The sequence below is a fragment of the Dendrobium catenatum genome, unplaced genomic scaffold (assembly GCF_001605985.2).
Source record: "Dendrobium catenatum unplaced genomic scaffold, ASM160598v2 fragScaff_scaffold_1172, whole genome shotgun sequence".
Lineage (NCBI taxonomy): Eukaryota > Viridiplantae > Streptophyta > Magnoliopsida > Asparagales > Orchidaceae > Dendrobium > Dendrobium catenatum.
In genome coordinates this window covers 271884-293115 of record NW_021319634.1, presented here as the reverse complement: position 1 = coordinate 293115, position 21232 = coordinate 271884, and the positions used below count along the sequence as shown (strand labels likewise).

The 21232-nt window shown below is 33.0% G+C and overlaps 1 non-coding gene across 1 annotated transcript; it reads right to left on the bottom strand.

The window, feature by feature from the left end:
• Positions 1-258: 258 nt before the first annotated feature.
• LOC114580661 lies at positions 259-364 on the bottom strand. The gene has a single exon (XR_003702164.1). It is a non-coding gene; the product is annotated as a small nucleolar RNA R71 (small nucleolar RNA).
• Between the last annotated feature and the right edge of the window lie 20868 nt (positions 365-21232).

The following is a 21232-nucleotide window of genomic DNA, read 5'->3' as shown; positions in this document are numbered from 1 at the left end:
TTAGATTGTATAAAATTCTCAGTTTGGGGGAACTCCCATTGAAGATCCTATCCTATATTTAGCAAATTTCTTGGAAATTTGTGCAAAATTAAGTATAATAGTGTTAGTGATGATGCCATTATACTTATATTGTTTGCCTTTTTTCTAAGATACAAGTGAAAAATATGATTAATTTTTTTACCTTACGGCTCTATTATCATATTGAATGAGTTGGCCCATAAATTTCTAGGAAAGTACTTCCCACCTTTTAAGACTTCCAAACTTAGAAATGATATTACTTATTTTACTCAGTTAGAAGGAGAATCAATTTATGAGAGTTGGGAGAAATTTATGGAGATGTTTAAAAAGTTCCCTCACCTTGCGTTACCTGATTTGTTAATAGTTTAAACTTTGTACAATGGATTGGTAGGGTCCTTTAGAGCCATAATTGATGCTGCAATTGGAGGTTCTTTGATGTCAATGATTTTTGAGGATGCTTATGAATTAATTAAGGAAATGGAAACAAATAACTTATTATGGCCTGCTGATAGGGTGAATCCTAAGAGAGAGGCATGAGTATATGAAAATGATTTATTTATACATTTTAAATGCACAAGTTGCATCAACATCAAACAAGTTCAGCACTTTAAGCTTAAATTTTGATTCATCTTTAAATTTGGAAGATAAAATCTCAATGGAAGAGAATAATATCTAAGGGATTGAAAATATAAATTTGGTTTGAAGATAAAATAATCCCTATTAAAAATATATATTATCCAGGTTAAAGGAATCATCCTAATTTTCATTGGTCAAATAATAATGGTGAATATCAATAGAATTATGGTCAAAATAATCAAGGAGCAAATTAGAATAATCAAAATCAGGCTAATAAACTTTCAAGACTAGCTTATCCTTCTAGATTTAATCAAGGAAATTAGTATGGAACTAGAAAGACCACTAGAAGATATGGTCATGCAATTGGGAACTCAATTATAGAACCAAGCTACTCAATTAAAAACTTGGAAACTCAATTAAGTGAGCTTATAATTTTTTTGAGTAGTAGGCCCAAAGGATCCTTACCTAGTAACTTTGAAGTTAATCCTATGGAGAAGGAAAGAGATACTAAAGGACCTAATTGAAGCGTATCAATCATTCACTTTAGCCAAATGGAAAATTTTTGCATGTCTGGTTGAAGACTTTAAACTTAGGCTTTTGGGAGGCAACCCATGTATGAGTTATGTTTAATGTTATGTTATATGTTATTTTGTGTTCAACATATGTTTTATGTACCTTTTATTATTCTTATAAAAGAATGTGTGTGTAGTGTTTGTTTATGTGTTTTATTTATATATTAGCAAATTTCCTTTATGCTTAAATTTTGTATTGTCCTCAAATTACTTTTATGTCTGGATTTCTTACTATGTTATCCCCTAAAATTTTAGTTTATTGCATATCTATTTTTGCATGCTTACTAACATTTCACATCAATTGTTCACTTACAACATTGATAAGTTCATTATTGGGTAGATAAGGTTTAAAGTCTATTTTTTCAATCTTTATGTACCTTTTAGCTTTCTTTAGTTAATCATATATTTTGGTGAATCCTAAAGCTGAGTAAACTTGCACACACACACTTAAGGGGATGAGTTTGTGTGCTAGGAAGAAGAAGAGTTTTTTGAACTAATTATACTATAATATTTACGTCATAGTGGATGATTAGTTAATCGAAAAAATCATTAGCTAGGTTAATTTTATTAATTCAAATTGATTTAACTAATTTTACTGAATAATCCTATCATACATTATGATTAATTATAATCATGAAAAAAGCTGCCAATCACAACTTAGGCAATATTCAAAATTCAAATTTTGTTCTAATAGTACCATATGATATGATGCTTCATATTGTACAATATATATCAATTAGGCATAAATTGATCCTTTGATTAGGGGAACAATTTTGGTTAATTTGTTCAAATTATATAGGATGATTGGCGTTGATCAAACTGTATGACTCGAGTGATGCATGGGACAATAATTTATCATTGCCTATTAAACAAGAAAAAATACTATAGTTTTTTAACTAATAGTACAAAATGAGCCCCCAATTTCATATTGTATGAACCGAGCGCTACATGGGTTGATAATTTATCATCACCTATCAAACTTGACGATTACTATAAACTCTTGAATTGATTGTACAAGACAATGGAGTCCATATTATCTAAATGGGATATTTTGTACTAATCATATAAGATGATTGTAGGATTGTACTAGATAATCTTAAAAGACAGATTGTAATTTAGGTTTACTTGAGAGGATTTCTATTTAAATTTTCACATTATCTTGTTTGAAAAAGCGTTTTTGCTTCTATGTATCTTGAGAGGGAGAATAGAGAAGGAGTTTAGGAGAGCTTTGTTAGAGAAGAGAGGGATAGCTTTTTGTGTGGGAGAGTTATGAGGGACTAACAAGGTTACTCTAAGTAAGGTTCTTATCTATCTCCTTCAAGTTTCTACCTTGATTAATTGGTAGCTTCGGGGAGATTTTTTATAGCACTAAGGCGTGGTTCTCCTCCATCACATAGAGTTTGAAAACGAAAGATTCAAGGTACTATATCTTCTCTTAGAAGGAGGGTGTGAAAGCTTTTAGGTATGCTACCATCACTTCGAGGGTGTGAAAAGCTTTCGATTATCTACTGCATTCAGTTGATTAAAAAGATTTTATAAGGGCTTTTATGCCTTGCTATGGAGGCAAAATGGAGACACTAGTCTTAGTGCAATACCTGGAATGAAGGTTTCTAAGGAGTAGACATAGGTTAGGTTGGAATGAACCACTATAAATTATGGTGTGTTTGTTCTTATTATTTTCTACACTTTATTTCTCTCTAATTAGTTGTGTGGTTGAAAACCTTGATCATTTTGTTAATGAAAAATTAATTTACTTTCATATCAAGTGATAAATTAGTTTGTTTTCAAATATTAAAAAAATTAAAGAGATTTTCTTTTTATTTAAGGAAAATTTTAAATTTCCAATTCAGCCCTCTTGGTTAATCTCTGGCTTGTTTTTAAAGGTTTAATAACTTTCACGAACATTCACAATTGACTATCATCAGGGGTTGAAGAACCTCATGGTAGTCAATCATTAAGTGATATAATCTAGTAATAATAAAAGTCAACAAACTCCTATCAATCTTTGGGGTATATTGCATTAGTATAATGAGGATATAATCCTGCATCTCATCCGTCTTCTAATCAATCTAAAAATTTCCAAGAAGAACTTCTGGTCACTCTTTTGGTCATCATTTACCAAGGGTTGACTGATGTCATTTATAGGGTAGCGAATCATCTTTTTTCTTTGATAAGAGATCAAAATTAATCAATCATCTTGTCTTATTATTTGACAAGAAGAAGATTTTGTGGACTAAAATGGTTACCACTTTAACAATTCTCATCACTCATAAAAATAGTATAGTGAATAAAAGAAGGCAAAAAGAAAAAGATGTAGCTGAATCCTTATCTCTTAGAGAATATAAAATAGTTGATCCTCATAATGTGATAGGAAGATAATCTAAAAAAATATGGATCACTTAAAGATAGTATCAGATGGATAAATGAACAAGAAGCTATAGAGAAGGTAGAAGTAAATTTGCAAGATAAAGAAATATATGGGAGTATAAATATGGTAGATACTTATTTTTCTTTATAGCGACAACAATAAATAGCTAATTGTAAAGAAAAATTCATAGATGCTAAAGTTGATGAAGGTGATTCAGAATATTCAACTCAACATCTCATATAACAATAAAATCAAAAGGATGGATAAATTCTAAGGATGGAAAAGAATATAGAAGAGATGAAGGCTTTGATTGTTGCCATCTAGAGTAAATGTTCTCCTATATCAAATGCATAGATTGAGTCACTACCTGATGAGTCAATATAGATGATCAAAACTAATAAAGTGAATTAAGAACTATTAGATAATAAACTATTCAAGTTTGAAAAATAATCAACTCAGTCTCTTAATATAAAGAAAATGGTAGAATAATAAGGAAAATAAGGCCTTACTTAGTCTGAAGATACTTTATCTATTTTAATGGGTAGACCATTCCCAGAAGGATATGACTTGATTGCCTATCAAAAAGGATTTGTACCTCCTTAATTCAAAAATGTTGATGGGACTAGTATCCCAAATAACATCTTGCACATTTTAGAGCTAATTATTGTAATGCTGGAGGCATTGATACAATATTGTTCAAAGAATTTATCAACATAATTTCTTTCTAGTATTACATTTTGTTAATATATTGAACTACCTAATGGGCCAGTTCATACCTTCAATGAGTTGGAAACCATGATTATGAATAGATTCAGAGGAGGGAAACACCATATCACCGCCAGGGATTTGATAGTGGAAAAATAAAAATAAGGTGAAAGCTTAATTTATTACATCCTAAGATTGAGGAACCTTAGCATGAGATGTCAGCAACAGTTGTAAGAACAATATTCTATATATATCCTTCTAAAAAATATCGATGGTATAGTGTCTTTTTGACTCAACAATTTTATAATTAAAACTTTTGAAAATTTATTGAGCAAAGCCTCTAATCTTAAAGAGGAAGCTTCTTTGCTTTCATTATTAAAATATCAATTTTTAGTAGATATAAAAATTTCTAAGTCTCAAAAGTATTAGAAAAGAAATTAGTATTAGTGTGTGCAATTAATAAGGGAAAGTAAGTGATATAGATTCAGGTTGAAAATACAAGTCAACCTATTAGGTATTATTAGTTTAATAGACCGTAGAATAATCATTAGTTTAGATCTCAGCCATATTTCACTCCAAAAGAGAAAAGGGAGGGGTTCGAATCACTCAAAAGTAAAACTTATCAATTTAAAATAAAAATTGTTAAAAAAAATATTAAAACCCTTTTAAAAACATCTTGTGTTTAAATTCTTCTATTCTCAATTTTTAGAGTGATATAAACATTGAATTATAGATATTTGATTTAGATAGTCTATTAGAGAAAACTGAAAAGACAATCAATGATCAAGAAGAAAACCAATCCAATATTTCCTCTCTCGAAGTGGTAGTTGAAGTTAACCTTCATAGTGGTAATGTTCTGCCTTCACAAGCTTCAGCTACTGGTAAAGGAAAGAAAATTATAAACAATTTAGAGACTATAAATAAACATAAACTAGTTTAATATTCAAATGTATGAAATCCATAAGATCCTAGCATTTATTATAACGTCTTAGTACATCTCAAAAAGCTGCACAAAAAACTGAGTATTTATAATGCTCTAGTTTTCTCTAAGAAAATGAGGGAGTCTTTAAACAAAGTTTTACTCGTCCCAGACATCACTATGGCTTATATAGCATCAATGCAGTCAGAAGATGCATTATATGTTAAGGAAGTTCTAGGAGTCAAATTTTTAGATGAAGATTTGTTATTGAGAACCACAAATTTTGATCGTATGTTATACATTTCTATGAATATAGAAAATTTAAAGTTTTCTCATTTACCTGTTGATCTTGGTGCATTAATTAATATCATGACTATTACAACTTTTACATATTTGAAAGAAAATGGCTGCAAACTCAATTCTAATAAGAATATGTTAGGAGGATTTAATAAAAAGGAGAGAGGGTGTGTTGGGTTCAATAACCCTTCTTTTAGAAATAGAAAACTTTAAAATCAAAACTTGATTTCACATTATAAATATTGAGGTTTCTTTTTACGCTCTTTTGGATAGACCTTGGCTCCATGAATATAGGATAATACCTCCACTCTTCATCAATTTTAAATTGCAAATGTCTTAATGTTTTACCTTTTTAAATATCAGTAAAAATATTATTTTTAGTTAATGTTATGAAAGAACATCCTAGGAAAAGAGAAAAATTCCCAAGTGTTGAGCTAGTATCATAATGCTCCAATTACCAACACTATTGTATCCATAGTACCCTAACATAAGATCATTAAATTAAGCACTGGAGCATTAAACTGAACAAAATTATAGTGTCAGATTACACCTTCATGTACTGTAGTGTTCAACTTATGGAGTGTTGGGATAGAGTAGTTGATATAAGATGGAGTATTGCTGAATCAACAAAGCATCATATCGATTCATCCATCAGATGCATCAAGTTAGCCCAATGCCACTACAAACCATATTGAGCATCAAAGTGCCCTAGTTTATTTTTGTGCTAGTATAAATAGTATTTTTAGCTTGTTTAAGTAGAGTATTTATCATAGTTCAATAATTTTTAGTGAGTCTTGAGTGCATAAGTGAGTGCACCCTTAGAGTGAACTCTAAAAGAGGCTAGATGAGAGAAAGATACTTCATTTAGAGATCATCAACCTATTTATTTGTGAGTAACTAGATATTTGGAGGAGAGAGGAGCTTTGAGAATTCATTATACTATCTAGGTGACATTTTTTTTCACTTTTACTCTAGAACTCTCTTATATTCAAGTAATGATGTTTAGTTTTTGTTTTCATAAATTGTTAGCTAATTTTTTAGTTTTTGGCGAATGTTATGAATCTATTACAAGTACTGATATAGACATTTGTGGTTTGAATGAATATGGATGTTTTTAGTATCTCTCATTTTTTAATTAATGTAAACAATGGTCATGTGTTTACTTAAAATTTGGTGTGATATATTACCACAATAGAGGAATATTGAAATAATTAAAATTGTTGGAATGGAACTCTTACATGCCTAGACATAAAATATTTAGCATTACTTGTCCTATCTAGATCAGGTTTCCTAATCTTCCCTTGGAATACTGGGATGGAAATAATCTTGAAAGGTTAGATGCTCTAGTTGGAAAACCATTATAGATGGATACTCATAAGAATGTTTGAGGGAGGTGTTCTTATGCCAGAGTATGTGCAAGAATTAACCTTGATAAAAGGTTACATGAGGGAATTTGGGCTTAATGGTTTGAAGGAAGATTCTATTGGCCTATTGAGTATGACGGCATTAATATTATTTACAATAGTTATGGGAGGATAGGACACAGAAGGGAGGCATACAAGGAGCCAAGCAAAAAAGATTTTGGTGCTAAGATTTTAGGAACTAGTAAGATGGAGAATAATGCAGTTTAAACTGCAGGGAATTTGACTGTGATAGGGGAGAGTCATGTTAATCAGGAAGGTTATTTTAATTAAGGAGAAAATACTGATAAATTGGAGGAGGAAAATGGAAGCCAGACGATGGTCAGGAGAAGGAGAGGAAGGAACAATAAACCAGTAAAGGTTATATTGTATTCTATTAAGACGCCTATTTGGGGAGAAATACTGAAGAGGGGTATGGAGGTATTGGTTAATGGGGAAGAAAAGTTGGAGGTAGATTTTGAGAGAAGAGTTGAGGATCAAACCCTGAATGATGTACCTATGGAAGCCAAGAAGGGAGGTCATCTGGAGAAGTTTGAAATAGAAGTTATAAACATTAAGAAGAGAAGGAAGGTTAACAATAATAAAACTATTGATAAGAGTAGATTGTCTAAGGCATTAACTACATTGAGTAGTAGGACTAATAATGATGGTATTGTTAAGATGAAATGGAAGAAAGGTATGGTAAATAAAGTGATGGTGTCTAAGGAACTAGTTAATAATGGTTCTATTGAAGATTTTCCAAGGTATACTACTTCTGACAGTAAGCTGGAAAGAGCTGGAGTCTCCTTATTGAAAAATAGAAAAGTGAAGATGCATAGTGTTCTGTTGGACAAAGAATTGGAAAGTTCAGACCCTTTGGTTGAATTGACTCACTTCAAATTTAGTATAAATATAGGTATGAATGTTATTGAGTTGGAGGAAAATACTGGTTCTGATAAGTCTACTAATTCGATCGACGGGGACGCATCCCCTTTGGTAAATTAAAGACAAACATCATTTGTTGGAATTATAGGGGAGCTTGCAAGTCTACAATGAGAAATTATCTAAAGAGTATAGTTTGGGAAAACCATGTTAAGTTCATTAGGCTTGTGGAAACTAAAGTGGGAGAGTTCAGTAGATTGGATGTGGACAAGATGAATGGAAAGGTGTGGAAGTTTGTCTTTCAACTTTTTATTGGGAAGACATGTGGGATTATTTTCCTTCGAATGATAAGAAGGTTTCTTTTCTATTATCTCTTCGAACTCAATAATGTTTGATGGGGAAACTGCAAAATACGGATGGGAGCTGCTGGGAAATGGCAGTGGTTTATGCAAATAATAATAGGGTAAAAAGAATGTCTCTTTGGAATGATATTTCAATAAACCATGATACAAAAATGCCTCTTATGGTTTGTGGAGACTTTGATTGCATAAATTTCTCATGAGGAAAAGAAGGGAGGTAAGCATTTTAAAGATTCCTTAGCTACTATGGAAATGGAAGAGTTTATGGCTACAAATGACTTGGCGGACCCAGGTTTTATTAGCCGTACTTATACATGGACCAATAATAAGGATGGGAGGAGTAAGATTTGGTGTAGGATTAACAATGTTTTTGGTAAATTCTATAATGTTGAACTTATTTCAGAATTTCCAGGTTAAGCATCTTAATAGGCTGGCCTCTGACCAATGTCTGATCCTTTGTAATATCTTAGGATAAAGAAATAATTTTCTGTCTGGATGAAATTTGAAGATGTTTAGCTAACATATACAACAATATGGAGATTTGTTGCTAAGATTTGGGGTGTCAATGATGAGGGGATCTGAAATATTAAAGCTTAAAAAGAAGTGCAAGAGAACTCTTAGGTCTCTTTTCTTTTGCAGCAAAAACAAATTCACGTTGATCAGAGAGGAGAAGGAGGAACTTGAAAGAGATATTTCTAGTCTATAAAAAATGGAATGTGATGATGGAGGTTTATCTAAAAATAAAGTTTGAAGCTTAGAGATAAAATGCATAGGCTTAATGGTGCTCTGGACAGGCTAATGACCTGGTGGAGACAAAGAGAAAAAATTAGGTGGATGGAGGAAGGAGATGGGAACACTCATTATTTCCATTCGATGGCATCAGCTCATAGAAGAATGAATTTAATCAGAGAAATGAAGACTCCTAGAGTAGGGATTACTCAAGATAATGAGATTATTAAAGAGATTATTATGGATTTCTTTAAGAAGAAATGGCAAGGATAGGTTATTATTTGTGGCAATTGGCCTGCCTTGTGTAAACATAGAGAGGTAGTGTGTAGATTTAAAGATTTCCTTGATAAATATGTGGTGGATGAGGAGGTTAAATCCTTTGGGAAGAATAGGGCTCCTAGGAGAGATGGGATTTCTGCATCCTTCTTTAAGAATTTCTAGAGTATTATTGGGTTTCAAGTTACTGATGCATATTTGGAATTCTTCAAGGACGGGAACATGATGGATGAATGGAAGGAAACAATAGTTGTTTTTCTCCCTAAAGTGGATTGACCATATCACCCATCCAAATTGAGAACTACTAGTTTTTGACAAACTATATATAAGATTGTTACCAAGATCATTAGGAAAAGGCTCAAAATGATTCTTCCTAAAATTATTTCAGTGGAATAGGCTTCCTTTGTTCCCGGGAGATTGATCTTTGATCATTTCCTTATTTCACAAGAGATTTTAAATAAGTTCAAGATCTTGAATGCCAAATTTGGTATGCTTGTGTTAAAGATTGATATGGAACAAGCATATGACAAGATAAGTAGAGAAACTTTGGAATTGGTTCTCACCAAGATGGGATTTTGTGCTCCGTTTAGAAGTTTTGTAATGAGCTGGATTAAATTTCCAGAATTTTCCCTTCTTATCAATGGACATTTATCAGAATGGATCACTGTTGATTATGGATTTAAGCAGGGGTGTCCTTTATCTCCCTACCTTACCTATTCATCATATGATCTAAATCCTATCCATGGCTTTGCAACAAAAGTATCATATTATGTGGGTGCCAATTTGGGTAGGGGGACCACGGGTTTCCCATCTTTTATATGCTGACAATACTATTATTTTTGCAGGGGCTAATAAGGCTGAAATTAGACATATCATACAAACCTTGTAGGTGTTTTGTGACTGGTCCAGATAGAAAATCAACTCGGGGAAATCTGTGATTCTTTTTAGTATGGGAACTCCAAAGTAGAAGAAGAAGAGACTTAATTCTCTTATTGGGTATAAGAAAGTTGAGGAGTTTGAATATCTTGGCATTAATATGTCCATGATAGAATTTAATGGGCTTATCTAAAAAATTAGAACCTATGTTGTGGCTTGGGGAAGCAGACAGCTGACACTTGCTGGGAGGTTGACTTTAATAACACTACACTTATGCCCTCTTTGATATATGATATGGCCCACTATATGATTCCCAAGGCTGTGCTATTGGAATCTAAGAAGATTGCAAGGTACTTTCTATGGGATAAAGGGATAGATAATTAAGGGATGCATTATGTTGCCTGGAAGATGATTTGCAAACCACTAAAGGAGGGAAGTTTGGGTATCCATGCTACTACTAAGTGGATTAGGCCTCTCAGAGCTAGTATTACTTAGAACTTCATTTCTAAATCTCATGGGATGCTAATAAATTTTCTAAGTGCCAAGTATAGGTGATGGTCGTGGAATAGGAATGCAAGTAGATTGGATTCTGCCTCATGGAAGATTATTTGTGATGGGATGGTTAGCCTTCAAAAATATATTAAGTGGAAGCTCTGTAATGGGGATTCTATTAATGTCCTAAATCATGTGTGGGTGTGGGATAAAGCTTTTAACTAATGGCCCACTTTTGGTGCCTTTGAAAGATTGGAGGGGATGAAGGTTTCTAAGCTAATTACAATTGATGGCTGTTGGGATAAAGTGGAGAGTTTAAATCTTTTTGGCGATGTAATGGGGGAAAGGATTTGTGAAATACCCATTCAAGAAAATGGTGAGGAAGATAGTTTGGAGCTCATTAAATCTCTAATTGGAAGATCTGTATCTTCTATTATTTATAGGTAATAATTTGGTGTGATGGAGGAAACGGTGGTAGATATATACAAACTCAAATTTGATATCATAGTTCAACTTTTCTGGTGGAGAATGTATAAAGGTAATATACCCATAGATGATTTGCTACGTAACCTTTGGATACAAGTTAGTATGGGGTGCCCTTTTGAATGCCAAGGTATTGAAGATATAGATCATGTGATAGTGGAATGTAAGCAGCTTAAATTGGCCCTCAATGCTTTAGATAAATGGGGTATTGGGTTGCCTAGATTCAAAAATATGGAGGAGCTACAATGTAAGATTAAGAAGCGCAGTAGAATTGATATTTATTGGGCTTCAATGTACTATAATGTGTTGTTCCTTTGATGTAAGAATATAAATGATAAAAAACATGGGAATAGTTATTGTTCTCCTCTTATGACAGTTGGGAATACAGCGGTGGAAATCCTGCATTAAAAAAATTATTTCCAAAATTTTGAGTGGTAGGGATCCAATCAATAGGGTGCGGTTATTTGTTTGTTCCTGTATCCCCCGCTCCAAATTGGCTGAAGGTTAACATTAATGGAGCTCTTCATGAAACAATGCTGGAGGTATATGAATTATGGTTCAGAATAACTATGGAAAACTTATGATTGCAGCTGGTTGGAGTATTCTGTATTGGGATAGTTTGTAGGTGGAGTTGCTGGCTATGAGATACATTAGGAAAATTATTGAAAGTTGGATGTTTGGGATGTAAGGGTTGTTAATTGAACGAGATAATGAAAGTGTCATTGTGTGCATTTATAGAAGAGACATAAGGAGGCTTGATGGAAATATAGTATTTAGGAAAGAGAGCAATTAGATTGGATCAATATGTTCAATTCAGTGGTGTTTGTACATAAATCGAGGGAATGTAATAAAGTTGCTCATTATGTGCTCAAAAGGCAATTAATAGACACTTTTGTGGAAATATGGGGATGGGGATTCTTTGTGTTTGCCTCAAGAATTCTATAGTATTCTTGAAGAAGATTATTTGTTTAGTGGTTTTTTTGCTTAGTGGTTGTTGTTTTTTTTGGCCTTTTTTTTTGGTTGGTTGGTTGTTACCATTTGTTTTGATTGCAGTATAGAAATACTTTCAAATAAAATATTTAAATTTCTATGCTTTATGGATATATAATAATTTTAGGTAGATCATAAACTTCCCTTTACGTTCCTACATGCTCGATAGAGATCTAGAGATGCATGTACTTTGAACCACATCAAACATAAAAGAGTCTACTCATGACTTACATAAATCATAGTCATTAGTCCAAAATAGTTATTTGTCTAGTATCTCATCTCTTCTATTGCATTCCCTAGTAGATACATCATCTCAACCTTTATTTTTGTTAAGTAGGACAAACATTTTAGCTATAGTAGGTAGTACTAATTCATTTTCATATTAGTAGAATACTTCCTTGTGGGATTGACACTCTCTTAATCGATACGTGCACTTGCGTATTTAGTGGGAACTGCATATCAAAGAAAACCTAAGCATATTTCAACACCTAGCATAAATATTAATCATACATTCAAACTAAACCACATGCCATCAAGTTTATGTTGCCATTGTAGGGGCATTGTGCGTATTATATATTGATCTATATTATTGAACTACTTGCAAATTTAGTCCAACTTATTCCTATAATTTGTATCCAACTTTTTATTTTGTTTAAAATATTTTAAAAAGAAAATTTTTATCTACATGTGCTGCTTTACGTTTTGTTATTTAATTTCATCTTTATTATTATATGTGTTTTAGATCTAGTAAGGTGCTATTATTATTTGACTTAGAGATTTAGAGAACCCTTAAAAAAATAAGAAAATCCAAAAAGACTTTGGCTTTTAGTATGGCTGAACCATTTCAAGATCAGGATGATCATGGACTTATTAGGGAGTATGCCAATCATATGATAAATGGAATTCACCAGAGCATCAATAGACCTACTATCTAAGTTAATAACTTTGAGTTGAACTTTTCCATAACTAAGATGGTTCAAAATTTTAAAATTTGGAGAACTCATATTGTGGATCATATCCTATACTTAGCTATTTCTTAGAAATCTGTACAACATTCAAGCATAAGAATGCCAACAATGGTGTTATTAGGGTTTGATTATTTTCATCTTTGCTAAGGGACAAAGATAAGATGTGGTTTCCTTTCTCTAGGCTCTATAAACACTAGTAATGAGTTGGTATAAAAATTCTTATCTAAGAAATTTTCCACTTCTAAAATTATGAAGCTTAGAAATGACATCACATCTTTTTCTCAATTTGAAGCATAGAAAATTTATTAATGTTTGGATTGATTTAAAGAGAAGCTTATAAAATGCCCTCATCTTGATTTACTAGATTGGTTTGTTATTCTTTTTTTTTTAGGGTGGGGGGACCCACATCAGGGCCTATGTATTAATTAAAGTAAATATTATAAGGTCCTTAAAAGGGACCTCGTGCTCAATACTGTTCATAGGAGCTACAATAAAATTAAATGAAAAACCTATGAAGCTGCTAGTAGGCATCAAACAATCATAATCATAAAGCAAACAACAAGAAAAGGAGATCTATCCAACTTAATAGTCCAATAAGGCTAATTATCAACAAAAGGGCACAATGATCAATATAGTCTAAATGAATAATCTCAACTTGATAAAAATAGTCAATGAATTTACCATACTTAAAATATTCAATGAATAAATCATTTAAATAAACCCAAAATCACCACATCTAATCACTAAGAAAAAAAACCTATATTAAATAAACAAAATACCAATATGAAAGTTTAATAGGGATGTTAAGCCCTTATGAACTAGCCCGAGGCTAACCAAGAGGGCGGGGGGGGCCCAAGCTAACCAAGAGGGGGGGGGGAGGGGGTGAATTGGTTATCTTAAAAAATTACTTCAAAAAAAAAACCATGATTCAAACCAAAATGATCACCCACTTAAAATAAAATGGGAAAATGCAAAAAAGAATGACCACATTAAATTTTATAGTGGTACAGTCAACTTGACCTACATCCACTCCCTGGAGCCTCTCCTCCGGGTATTGCACTAAAATCAGTGACTCTCCTTTTGCTCCCACAGAAAAGTAGAGAGGCATGTACAAAAACTCCTTTCCACCGACTCTGGTGAGGCAGAGAACCCAACTCCTTTCACTTCCTATTGAAGTAGTCAGAGAACCCGACTCCTTTCACTTCCTTATGAAGAAGGCAGAGAACCTCAATCAATCACTAAAGTAGACCTCTCTAGAACCTCCAAGGAGTCAGGGATGACAACTAGAGAAGAAAAATTAGATCCTTTCTTGGAGCAACCTTTGTGAAACCATCACAAACTCCCCCTCACAATATCCTCTCTCTCTCCTAAGCTCTCCCTCTCTTCTTGGCTCTCTCAAGTTAGGATAATAGCTAAATATCTCATCTTGAGTAAATAAGAGATCTCATATAAAAGGGCTTCAAATTTTCCCTAAATTGCAGTTAATTGACAAAGATCATCTAAGACGATCTACGGATCATCATGTACGATCAATAAAACTTTAGCTCAATTTGCTAGGATGATATGGGGGAGGCTGGATGATTAAAAGATTTATTTGTTATGATTGTCCAATATGACGGGTACATCATCCTATATGATTAGTTCAAAATGTCGAATATCATCCAGACCATCCCTTTATTCGGCCAGACATTACATGTTGGATGATGAAAAAATAACTAATCATCTAGGCTGATTATTGGATCATATTGTACAAATAGTGTTGAGATTCGTTCACTATGAATTAGGTTGTTAAACCTAACCTTATGTCCCAAGGCTATCCAAGAGGGGGGGGAAAGCTACCAGGGGGGGGGGTGAATTGGTATTTAAAAAAAAAATAACACTCTTGAGTATGTTGAACTGAAAATAAACTCTAATGAATTTTTAAAAAAAGTTTTTCAACCACAATTTTTTTTTGGAACAAAAACAAAATGCGAAAAATAAAAAGCAGTAAAAATAAAAGACACAAGATTTATAGTGGTTTGGTCTAAACCAGAACTACATCCACTCCCTGGAGGAACCCTCTGAGTATTGCACTAATACCACTAGTGACTCTCCTTTAGCACCCACAGCAAGGCGGAGAAGCCTTTACAAAAACACTTTCCACCACTACCCGGTGTGGCAGAGAACCGTCTTCCTTTTACACTTATCCCCAGTGTTGGCAGAGAACCGTCCATCCTTTAACACTCTCCTAGTGTGGGCAAATAACCCTTCATCCTTTCACACTCTCCTAGTGTGGGCAGAGAACCCTTCGTCCTTTCACACTCTCCTAGTGTGGGAAGAGAACCCTTCATCCTTTTACACTCTCCTAGTGCGGGCAGAGAACCCGCAGCTGTTCACACTCTCCAAGTGTCGGCAGAGAATTGGATCTCCTTGACAGATCTTCTTACAAGAATTCTAGAAGGAAGAAAGAAAAGAGAGAAGTAATCCAAAATCACAAGTAGAGATTCTTACCTTTGAACACCAAGCGAAGCCTTCACGCTTCAGTGGCAGGATTCCTCCTTTGAATGCTCTCTCACACTCTCTCATTGACTCTTCTTTCAATAGGCATGTAGATCAAATGGCAAAAAGATAGGGTGGCAGTCTAAATTGGACTATATATAGGAGAGACAAGAAAAACCGTCCAAAACTACAAATTTTTCAAGTTGACACGAAATAAATCGTCCCGTATGATCATGGATCGTCTTGGACGATTTTATTTAAAATGTCAGAAATGATCCTTATGTATATTGGTACGAACTATGTTCGTACACTATCATCGTCCCATACGAATTAGGTTTATCCGGTACGATCCATTATACCATAGGTCGGTTCCCAAATAACTGCATGGACGTAATCAGTTTTGGTAAGTCGGTTCACATCATCCTGGGACAAACAGGACTTCGTCCAGACAAAATTTTTTTTCAGAGAACAACTCGTCCTGGCACGATAATGAACTTCATCTGAACAAAATTTTTACAGAGAAGAATTCGTCCTGGGATGATTTGGATTTCGCCGGGACAAATTTTTTACAGAGAAGAAATCATCCTAGCACGATTATAGATTTCATCTGAACAAAATTTTTACAGAGCCTAACTAGTCCTGGGACGAAAATAAATTCGTCCGAGATGATCAGGACTTTGAAAAATTTCCTCCAACTCCTGTTCGTTCCATTGCTCTTACGGGGAGAAAACTGACTTGATCGTCCCGTACGAACTAGGTTCGTCCCGTACGATTAGTACAAATTTTGTAAGATCTTATTAAGTGTGTGTGTGTGTGTGTTTTTATTCACTCAATTACAATCACTCCCTCTAAATTCAAGGAACAATTTAGAGCTCCAATTTGTAAAGAATTGTATGCTGATTTTGATTTAAAGTCTTCATAGTTTAGAGTTTGATTTTCCTGAAATGTTAGTACACACAAGAGCAAAAACAATTCTTCCAAAAAATGTTAGGAGATAACTGCACATAAAATAATAATATTTGAAATCATCAAAACTATACAAGTTGCAAGAATGTAACATATGCAAATAACAACTCTCTTAATAATCTTCCCCTTTTTTATGATGGCAAAATAATTATTGTTTGTCGAATTTTAAATTCTAAGAATCTCCTAAACTCTCCCTGAATTAATAAACAAGTGAAAATAAGGGGTCATTGAACACAAAAATTTTTAAATTTTTATTTTCAAAAATTTCAAAAACACCAAACAACGAACAAAACAACGACAACGAACAAAACACAAAAGAGACAAAAACCAACGACACGATCACAACAAAGACAATGAACAAAACACAAAACAAGATAAAACAGACAAAAACCAACGACACGATCACAATAAACAATTATTTCTCCCCCTTTTTGACAACAACAAAAAGTGAAGAATAAAAAAGAACTTGAAATGCAAGTAGACATATGAAAATCATTTGATAATTCATTCTTAACAGTGATTATAATAAAGTTATGCAAATAAAAATTAGTACATTAGAAATATCATAATAACTAATTAAATTCAAGAGGAGACATAACTTAGATAATAAAAAATTTATCAAACAACATGATTCAATTTAGACATTTAGATAGAGACATCATTGCAAAGAGGATGAAAAAAAATTGTATATTTCAAAATTCAATATACTTGAATGAACACAAGATCAATTTGAATGAGAAGATTAAAGAGTATGTAAAGAAATAACTACCACAAGTGGTGCTTTGCGCATCTTTTTCAAATTTGTATGCATATTTGCATTTATTGGGCTTATTTTGCGCCTCTTTTTCACATTGCGAACCATTGCGCATTCCTTTTGATTTTTGTATATTTGTACATTTGTCAAGAGTAAGTGTATTCTTTCCAAAGTCATTATTCAAAATTTTCAAATTAATCTAAGTGCATAAATATTAATTGAAGAGTGAAATACAAAATAAGAAAAACATCGTAATTGCAATAATAAATTAATGTAGTTTAAACAAGAGAGATGAAATTTGACAATCTTAATTATTATCAAGTTATAAGCTAAACTTAAATTTAGAAAAATTAGATTTTCTAGTGAGTATAATTTTTAATTTGCATTTTAAGAATTATAGCACTGATAAAAAAATAAAATTCAAAGATTTTTATAGTTAAACACACATTTCAGAAACAAGATAAAGACAAGACATGTTTACTTATATTGATATCAAAAAGATATTACAGTCATTGCAATCGATATCAATACACACCATCTAGAAAAAAAAAAAGAAAATACATCTAAAAATCCATCCAAAGAGATACAACAAAACAACAACTAACACAAAATCCATAACAACATAAACACAAAACAGAAAGTGCAACAATCTGTCGGACGGGCCCTGATCTGGAGGAGGAGGAGGAGCACCACCAAAGAGGTTAAAATATATACTAATCATAAGTATATTGGTACTAATATCATTCATTTTCTCCCTCATATAGCCCATGCAATGTTGATATTAAGCAGCCTGCTGTTGTAAATGAGTCTCAATTTGATCAAGGCGATGATCAAAATGAGTCTCTAACTGATCAAATCTTTGAACCAAATTCTGATAATTTTGTTCATTTTCAGGAGCAGGTGCACCTTCAGGCTCTTCTTTTGTATGACTGATGACATGTGTTTTTCCTGGTTCCTCCTTGAAGATCGCTCTAAATGATTCATCATTGTAATAGAGCGGTTCTTCATACTCTTGATCAGGATGAACCAAGTTATACTTCTTTTGCAGAACAAAGGAAACTAAGTGTCCTAAAGCAATATTCCTTTTTCTTTTCTGTTATGAATGGCCAATTTCAGAAAGCCCACAAAGGTAGTCAAGAATAAGTTGGGCTTCATCTATAGGCTCATTTGTCATGATTAGAAAAGTCACCATGGAAAGAAGTGGGGTAATATTGACTCTATCACCAGCTTTTGGAATGATTAAAGTTCTAAGAACATGCTGGATGATGCGAGCATTACGAACAAGACAAGATACCCTAGCCACATGCTCAGTTAAACCATTTCCTCTAATCACCCTATTGATTTCATACCATTTATATGTATCATTGGTGATTAAGGTATGGGCTCTACTCCCCTCAGTCCTTAAATGTAGAAAAGCTCCTAAGTCGTGTTTAGTGATTTTAACTTTTTGTTTTAAAAGAAAGGAACGAATCACAGAGTGTTTAAAATTGAAGGACATATTGGCTAGAAAATAGTGGAAGATTTCTTTGATATAAAGGTGGACCAGAGTAAGGATAAATTGAAACTGAGTCGAAGCAAATAAATACATTACCTTAAAGGTAATATCTTCTTGAATTAAAATTCGGGAAGGAGTGATTTTGGCAGAAGCAAATCTAGGAAAAGAATCCTCATTTGCTTTGGATATAAAGTTTTCGGACGAATTCCTATGAGGCTTCTTGACTAAGACCTTTTGACGCTTGCTTGAACTGGCCATTTGAAAGTGATCTAGAGTAGTAAAGGAGTTGAAAGTGATGTTTAGCGTGTGACTATTGAGTTAAAAAAGCCCGCCTATATATTGAAAACAACATGTTCGTACTAGACAAAAAATTTTCATCCCGTACAAAAATTCTTGATCATCCCGTACGAAAATATTTCATACAAATGATCTAATATGACCAGAATGAAACTACTTTTCGTAATCAATGCGACTTACGAAGCATCCTTTCATACAGACTTTTAACTAGTCTGATCGTACAGACAAACACGTATTCATCCCGGGACGATCAAAACTTATATCATTTTAATGACAGTTGAAAACGTCCCCTACATCGAACCGACATGTGTTCGTCCAGATGAACCAAAGGTTTGTACAGACGAAGTTCATATTAAAAACTGTCTTATCCATTCAACTGCTCCATTCATTCATCCCGTCGTTTGAAAAATATATCATCTCGAATGATCGTGATGATCGTACAGATCAAGTACATTAAAACTGCACTTAAAACGGTTCAAAATCCCACAGTTTGTCATACTACACAAATCGTCCCATACGAAACGATTTCGTCCCGGACGATGATGACTTAAAAAAATTTTGCACTCAAACAAAAACTATAATTCAAAAACAAAACAAAATGAAATCATTCATACAAATCAAAATTAAGGAACACAACAATAAAAACAAAATAACAAACATAAAAACATTTACTAGAAAAAATAAATATCAATGTTGCAGAAAACATTTTTATTTAAGCATTCAAATTAATCACACCAAGCCTTTTTCTTAATGCACTGAAAATATCAAAGGCTAAAGGTTTTGTAAAAATATCTGTAAGTTGATTTTCAGTTGTAAGATGAACGAGTCAATTTCTCCCTTGGATACATGATCCCTTATGAAATGATGCCTTATGTCTATGTGTTTGGTTCTTGAATGTTGAATAGGATTTTTAGAAATGCAAATAGCACTAGTGTTATCACAATAAATTGGAATAGTGCCTATAGACAATCCTAAATCAATCAACTGTTGTTTCAACCAAAGTACTTGTGCTACACAACTTCCTAATGCAATGTATTCAGCTTATGCAGTAGATTCTATAATTTTTAGGGCTACTGAATTTTGTTTTCTGCTGGACCAAGAGACTAAAGAATTTCCAATGAATTGACATGTTCCAGAAGTGCTCTTTTTATCCACCCTACATCCTGCAAAGTCAAAATCTGAATAACCAATTATTTCAAATGAAGAGTTAAACTTAGGATACCAAATTCTTAAGTTCTGAGTTCCTAACAGATATCTTAAAATCCTTTTCACTGCTGTCAAATGTGATTCTTTTGGATCTGAATGAAATCTAGTACATAAGCAAACACTAAGCATGATATCGGGCCGGCTAGCAGTCAAGTAAAGTAAAGATACAATTATCCCTCTAAATTTCTTTTGATCAACAGATTTTCCCTTAGGGTCCTTATCCAACTGAACTGAGGAACTCATTGGTGTACTTACAAGTTTAGCATTGTCCATTTCATACTTTTTCAAGATGTCCTTAACAAACTTTGATTGACTTAGAAATGTTCCTTCCTCAATTTGCTTAATGCTAAAACCTAAAAAGTAACTTAAATCTCCCATTAGACTCATCTCAAATTCACTACTCATTGTTTTAAAAAATTCATCACAAAGATTTTTATTTGAAGATCCAAAAATGATATCATCCACATAAATTTGAACAACGAGTATATCCTTTCAACATTTCTTCAAAAAGAGAGTTGTATCCACACTTCCTTTTTCAAATGATCTTTCAAGTAGGAAGGTGCTCAACCTCTCATACCACGCCCTAGGTGCCTGTTTTAATACATATAATGCCTTTTTTAACTTGAAAATATGATTTGGGTATTTAGAATTTTCAAAATCTGGAGGTTGTTTTACAAATACATCCTCTTGAATTATCCCATTTAAAAAGGCACTTTTGACATCCATTTGATACAATTTAAATCCTCTAAAACAGACAAAGGCAATCAAAACCCTAATTGCCTCAAGTCTAGCTGCAGGGGCAAAAGTTTCTTCAAAATCAATCCCTTCAATCTGGTTATACCCCTTTGCAACTAATCTAGCCTTTTTTCTCCTGACTACCCCTGAGTCATTCATTTTGTTTTTGAATACCCACTTAGTTCCAACTACACTTTGATCTTTTGGCCTTGTAGTTAAATCCCAAACTTTATTTCTTACAAATTGATTCAACTCTTCTTGCATGGTCAATATCCAAAATTCATCCGAAAATGCTTGATCAATATTAGTGGATATTATGGTTGAAATGAAGGTAGAATGATTGACTTCTTTATTTAATCCATGCCTAGTTCTTACACCCACACTAGGTTCA